We start from the raw sequence: 6,205 nt of genomic DNA on the forward strand, positions 1-6,205 counted from the left end.
ACCAATCAGGGAGGCCTTTCTGGTCCATAGGTGGCTTTGCGTGCGTACTGTCCAATTGGCGTTCGGTTTGTTCGACCGGCCACCCTTCGCACCGCTGGGCCATGGTATATATCCGTCATGGTCTACTCATACAACCGGATGGTCAGCTTGACCAGCCACATCTGTAATATTTGTTCCAACATTGATGAGGAACAATTATTCTTCTGCTTCTGCTGTAATATGTCTGCGTGTACAAAAGTATCCAAACTCACTGTGTGGATGTCCTGAGAATAGCAGCCGGGTGGGATGAAAAGGAGAATGCGACGTATTAGTTGGATGTCAGACCGCTGCTGGAGTACGCCAACCAAGTTGTCTATTCAAGACGTACGAAAGACGTTACCCTCATTGAGCGTGTCCAGCGGGCCGCCACGAGAATGGTTGCCGGCCTCAAATCCCCGGACTACGAAACGCGTCTCGCGATGCTTGATCTCTTTCCCCTGGAGTACCGTCGCCTCCAAGGGGACCTAATTCTTACTTACGCCTTGTTTGAACAGAGCTTGGCAAACCGTTTTTTTACCGTTGACCCAGCAAACACCCGGCGGGACATAGTAAGAAAATTTGCAAGCTCAGGCCACACACATTCATTATTTATGCGAATCCTCGCGCCGGCAAGCATACTGCCCCGCGCTGAGGGCATAAAGAGCAGTGCTACACCCTTTTTTCACTTGTGCATTTCAGGTGAACGACAGCCACTGACCGACAAGAACAAAACCGATCCGGGAAACTTGGGCAAAAGCCTCGATCCTGTGTATCGATCCGTGAATCCGTGAATCCATGAACAGTAAGTTGGTAACTCTCGCCAACTGTCCACATAGAAGCACAAGAGCGTAGGTTCAACGGTTTATTCTCCGACCCTCTGAACACGTGGGGATTCAGGGGAGAGTGTCAACCACGGGGAACAGGGGTACAAGCGTATATAAACATCAGAGGGTGGTAGTCACTGGGGGGAGATCAAGCCTGTCTGTCTGGTATTGAGGGATGTCTTCATTTTCTACCATCGTTACCGCCGCCGCTTCTGAAACTGGACAAAAGATATTGTGATTAACGATGGCGCGCAGTTTGACATCCGTCGGCGCATTACAATTGTAGTATACGGTGTCTGTCATTTTGATTGGTTCATATGTAAGTATTGGTGATGTACAACCTTGCTTACTGGGCTTTGGCTCATGAGCTTTATTTCTGTTTACCATCCACAGAAATTGTCGTGAACACCTGGAGAATCACTGTCCCTTGGTGCGGCCATAGCGTGCATATTACACACTGCACATCCGTGATTCAAATTCCTCTTCGCGCTCCCGCCGGAGAGCCAGAAGTCTACGCTACCTATTCAAGAGACCGAAAAATGTGGAAAAAAGAATAATGGCCCCTCATCAATGTTGGAACAGATCTTACAAATGTGGCTGGTCAAGCTGACCATCCGGCCGCAGGCTATTGGCACAACCAGATTGATTTCGCCGAAACTATAGGGTTTTCGAAATTGCTATTTTAACGCGGAGTTAGTCTAATCAATTAGCACCTTCCTGTGACATGTTGCACGTAGCATTTTATTTAAGTGAGCGAAATGTCAAGGTCATTGACCATCGCCGATTTGCATTTTTTGCCGGTTTACGCAACATAAAACGTGAAATCGCACTTTAGCATATTTTGGCGTTCCTCGGTGTTCCTGAAGAATAAAATAACATCTTAAGAGTATTTAATGCAAATGCCACCCTATAGGATCATTCGTAGGCGTTTGTTTACTTTAGACACCTCAGATTTAACAAATGGGATATTTTTGTTCGACGAACCTGCTCACAACACATTTTCCTCATGGACCTCATGTTCCAATAAGTGCGATAAAGTTAGATAACAGCACAAACTTGCAGTGGCAGTGCAGGGGCCATCTGTGGATGATCCCACTTCCCAGATATGCGTAACTAGCTTGTAGATAATACACTGTTGCGAGATAGCTGCGGGCGTCGTTCCTACCATAACTATGACGTTCTATAGGTGGTGACCACCATAAAGCGGTTACCACTACGACGTTAGCCGTTGTCACTCACCTGGACTACCTATTGCACCTGCTGGATCCGTGTCTATGTGCGACGCTGATTACGGTTCCGCACATATGCGCAACAGCCCAGTCCAATGAGCAACGACGGCCCCCTGTACTCTTATCCCTACTTCTTTTCACTCGTCTCGAATACCTGTTGTAACTGCTAGGCCCGCGTTTATGCGCAACGTTGATAATGAGACATAATATGCAGGGTAACATAATCCGATGGTCAATGACAGTCTTTTATACCTTTAACTATACGCGATCCCGCTTGTCTTCGCTGGCTACAGTGAACATCAGTGCAATATATATGCCGACCGGTAAAAATAAGGCTTCAGCTAAGCGTGATAGTCACATCTGACAGCCTGTATACTCACAACTGTACTCGAAGTCATCTAACTTGGCTATTGATCGTACCTGTTGAGTCAATGTCCTTATGCATACATACATAATCTAATGGCGGACGATGGACCCAATACTCAAAACTGTACGTGATATCGCCTACCTTGACTACTTATTGAAGCTGCTAGGCTAGTGCCTATATGCGACGCTGTTTAGTAGGCCTCAGCTATGCGAAATGTCCTGATTTGATTGCCAACGATGACCCGTCATACCTATAAATGTGAGCCCTCTCACTTATGTCTGCTACTTATATCATCATTGAGAGCATGAAATCGGTGTCAAACACTGATCTTCACTGTCGTACCTGCCTGCTACCTACAGTAAATACCAAGCTTGTATCTATGCAGGCAGATAGAAACCACGTTCCAACTATGCGTGACATTTTAACGCGCAATATTTATGGCGACCGGTAAAAACAAGGACTCAACTATGGGTGATAGCATAATCTGACAGCCTGTTATACTCACAACTCTGCTCAAAGTCACCTAACTTAGCTATTTATCGTCATACTCATACTCGATACCGTTTATGTTTGCTACCTTAAGTAAACATCACAACTGTAGTCGACGTAACCTACGGTGACTACCTATAGTAACTGCCAGAACCGCACACATGCTCGTAGCTAACCATAATGCCCCGGCAACACATAATAGACTAACCCAACGATCAACGGTTGTCACCACCTGCCAAACTGCAATCACCACCCAAGTTGATAGCGCACTCCCTACTACTACTCTTGACTGTTCCCCCTCGACCACTCCCTCCATTACCCGAAACAATGAGCTGTCGCTCACCTCGACTACTTAGCGTGACTCCTATTCGCGACGCGGATTATGAGGCCTCACCTATGCACGGCAACGTAATACAATGGCCAGCGACAGCGCTCCATACTCATAACTCCACGCGTTGATAATGCGCCCGCCATGAATTTATGAAAACAGCATTGGCGAATTGCATTTTATTCATTGGCATCACTGATACAAGCTTAGTTTTTAGTCGCTCCATTTTTCATTATCTTAAGATACACTTCACGGGACAAGGATTCTGAAACGGAAAATGGGCAAGCAATTAACCTTCGGGAGCAGCATTTAAGCATCTAGATGTCATGGAATTTTATTTCAATTCATATTACCGTGATGAGGGACAAATGTATAGTCGTTGCGGATTGCCATGGGTTCATTGATCCGGCATTTGAGGCCTTCGATTTACAATCACAAGAATTCCTCGTCATCACGGGATTCGAAAGCAAGGTCTACAAAGCGTATGCTAAGAAATTAGGCCTCAAATTACCGGTCTCCATCAACTCCGAAATTGGACAAAACAGTTTTATTGCGACTGTCTTACGAGACAGACTCGGCTTGTCCTCAATGGACCGATCAAGATCAACATCAAAGCCAGCTCTTTAAGCTGACCGGTAGATAGACTGAACGGCAAATATTGCAAATAGTTTATTTGATACATGTGCACTCACTTGGTGGACGCGCCTGAAGATTTTCTCCACACAGCGGGCAGGACTCATTGCCGCAGCAATAGCGGTGATATGGAAGTCGATCACGTTGACACCACCAATCAGTAGTGTCAGGTGGCTGGTCACAGAGACCACAGGTAACAGCGTCGTTTGACGTCGAACGCCACCGTGGTATATCAGATTGGGCGTACATATTCCAATGTGCCTGAGAACCTGATTAGCGGCGTATGCCGCCATCCGGATAAACCACACGGAGAACGTAGATGTCTGCCTCCCGAATTTCTCTGCGGTCAAGACGGTCACAACAATAAGTGGTGTGCATTTCATATTCCCGCATTAGCCATTCGCTATGAGCGATCTTCAGAACGGCATGCTCTAGGCTATCTGAGTGATGCACGCGCCTCTTCAAACGCCCGTTGGCGTTCTCAAGGCAGTTGTTGCTCACGTTCCCAAAATGTACCAACCCACGTTGTGCATGAATGGCCCACTTTCGAGTGATGTGGAGCAAGTGGGCAGTCAAATAAGAGACAAAACTGGGATCTGTTCGCCTCAAGATTTGCAAATTGTGGCGAAATCTACGGGATTAGTGTTTGGTGCACAGTCACTTACTCAGCTGCATTATCAAAGCGAGCCATGCGTTGGAATATTTGCCGACTGCGATTATAAGTTGTCTGCAAAAGTTACACAAAAGCAATGAAACATAGGTGCTTCCGTAGGGTTTGCCGTGCGTGAAAATAGCACAACATTATGTCGCAGCCAAATACAGCTTTGGCAGCCCGCATCTGCGAAGTCATTTTGTCCATGACGAACGTTTTGACTGCATATCGTCCACCCATCATATCCTTGAACAAGCGGAACAGCCTGCGCAATGGCGCAAAATGCTCGCTTTCGACAAAGGCATACATTACGGGTCGACCGATACCCATGCCATCTGTCACAAGGAATGTATAAAGCTTGTAACTTGACAGCGAACGTCAGGGGCTCTAAATTTATTTACCCAAGAAGGTTAGTACTGTGTGTGGCATCCACGTTTACAACGCCCGGGAAACGTCTAATGAGTGCCATCTGCTGCGTTCGAGAAAAGCACAGGTGACTATATCTGCCACCCACCGATTCCACCATTGGCACGCGACCGCACTCTCGAAACTTGGCTATGATGGATGACATGTCATCTAAAAAACCGACTAAAAGGTAACCAAAGACCTACTTAACAATGGGGGTCGACATTTGACGAGATAGTTACGCACATCCTTGATAGTGAGAACCTTTCCACGGTGGTCGGCGACGTGCTGCCGGATCTCCGATGGCTATATTTCAAAAGGGTAGAACACTTTTAATTCATCATTTGTCAGTCGCCGGTTGATGGGGAGACTGTCAAAAATAAACTTGCTGCTTGTATGGTTGTGCTCCAGGTAGTAGGAAGTAACCCTCAAGCAGTCATGCTACCGGCGAACGTGGAAACTTGCGGGGCAATCAGTACGACGTGTGCTACCGCGTACACAAAATTAACCATGAACTTACTAGGTGTGACGAATTCCACGGCTTCGGCTTCGTCTGCAGGGACGTCTGCTGCAACGGTAGAAGGCTTTTTCATACAAAAGTAGCGAATTGCGGCTCTTTTGGCGTTCATGCAGACGAAAACAACGAAATGTTTCGTCTGGTACTCTTCCAAAGCGACTTGAAATGCAATTAATGAGAAAAAACTTTAACGAGCTAAATTCTCCGCAAAATCATCCTCCGCATTCACGTGCTCAGTCGTAGCAGTGATTGAAACACGAATATCGCCCTGAATATCGTGGGGATTGAGTAGGTTTAAACAACAATCAACAATACTGCGGCCGTTTGGGAAGATCTAATACGCCCGAAAACTTACCAACATCATCATCATCAACGACAGCATGACATCAGTGCTCAACACCGATGCTTCACTGCCGTACAGCCATGACTTATTTGAAAGCCTTATTGTAAAGAAAAGAATAAAGGTGGATGGGGGAGGGACTTAGTGCTAGCTTAACACAATCATTCCGAGGTGCCTACACCTCCACACATTCACTCAGGCAATCTGGATAGAAACTGACAACAAGAACGCCACTGACAACGGTTGGCAGCCATATCTTGTAGTGTATCCAACCAGGCACAGTGACGATCACGCGGTCCCCATCCTGGAAGGCCAAGCGAGTCCAGTGTGAGTGCAAGAGCAGCTTGTTGTCCCGCTTGCTTCAGAGTGCGAACATTGAACGCGGCCAGATAGAGTGGGCGTC

The sequence above is a fragment of the Opisthorchis viverrini genome (genome assembly GCF_000715545.1).
Source record: "Opisthorchis viverrini unplaced genomic scaffold opera_v5_31, whole genome shotgun sequence".
NCBI lineage: Eukaryota > Metazoa > Platyhelminthes > Trematoda > Opisthorchiida > Opisthorchiidae > Opisthorchis > Opisthorchis viverrini.